Here is a 1,506-nt window from a genome sequence, read left to right as displayed (position 1 = left end):
TCTGCCTGCCTGGTTGCCTCCAAGGGGGGGGGGGTGGAATTGTACTTGGAGGGCTTCTGTGGGGCTGGGGGGGGGCGCCACTTGTCCTGTCTCAGGCCTGCTTTCAGTCCCCTGCATCTGGTCTCTGCTGTCCTGCCATATGCCACCCCCCCACTCCCCCATGGCCGCAGACAAAACCCTTTTATGAAATGCATTAGCATGTGGGGGGTGGAGCAAGACTATTCCCCCCCCCTCAGGGGACGGGGCCTCCTGGCTTTGGCTCCTTATCCCTCTAATGAAGGGGAGGGGGTGGGGGTGGGGGCGGCTGGTGCCTTTCACCTGCTCCCCTCCCAAGGCTAGCCATTTCCCTGACAAAAGCCCCTCTTGTTCCCCATCTCAGCCCTTCTTCCTGCTTGGAGGTGTTGACAAAAGGCCACTCTAGCTGGGGGGCTGCAGGGGTGGGAGAGGTGGTTGGGCCCTCTCAGGTTTGGGAGGAAGCAGAGGGAAGAACAGGAACCTCTCCCCCCCCCCCCGCCCCGCCCCGTGGGTGATGATCTTGTGTGAGGGAGGGAAGGAGGGGAGAAGACTGAACGGCCTTCTCCGGGAGAGGGTGTGTGTCAAACAAGGGGATCCACCAGTTTCTCCGTATCCTCGTGAAGCCCCCCCCCCACACACACACACACACATCCCCCCACCTGCAAGGGTGCACCTCGACAATCCCTCCCTTTGTGGGCTGGAATATGACAGCGGTTCTCTTCTGCTCAGGAGGAGGAGGGGCATTGGCACCCCCCCCCCTCCCTTGGGCCAGGCCTGAAAGGGTGGGGGGGGGTGGAGGGTGCTCTCGAGCAGTAAGTAGCCCTGCCTGCCTCTGCGTGGAAACCCTCGACTTCCTCAGTGGTCCAGGTGGCAGCCTGAAGGTTCAGCAAACTGAAGATTAAGATACTTATTGTCCAGTGCACAAACACAGGATTAAAACCTACAAATAAAAACGTCAATCCACATTTGGAGCCTCCTGAAGGTCTGCCTGTACAATCCCAAGGACAGTGTGAATGTGCACACCTGCGGGGGCCAGAGACATTCTGTCCAGTGGGAGGTCTACTACCACACACACGCGCACAAACCATTCCAACATGTGATATCTTTTTTTTTTAAGTGTGGCAGGTCGTGTTTGAGTCCCAAGTGTACACGACTTAAGGGAAGTCCCAAACGTACACAGTCCATCTCTCACGTCCTTTTTGGCCAGCACCGAGAGTTTCATTCCAGCCACGGACAGGAGGGTGGCCCTTGGCCGCTTCGATTTCTGACCGTGAGCGCCAGATTAACTTGAGCACTGGCCCTCTGGGCTGGAAGGCCTGGGGTCCTGTCCTGTGTGCCCATCAGTGCTACGTCAATACACTCAGCAATGTTGTGCTAGTTTTCAGTTTGCTCCACTTTGGGGGCATTTAATTTTATATAGTTAGTTATTTAGGTATTTGCCACCCTCCATGGAAGCTCAGGGAGGTTTACATAAAACATAATACATGAAAC

Source organism: Paroedura picta, chromosome 3, assembly GCF_049243985.1.
Source record: "Paroedura picta isolate Pp20150507F chromosome 3, Ppicta_v3.0, whole genome shotgun sequence".
Lineage (NCBI taxonomy): Eukaryota > Metazoa > Chordata > Lepidosauria > Squamata > Gekkonidae > Paroedura > Paroedura picta.
Note: the sequence above shows the minus strand (reverse complement) of the source record.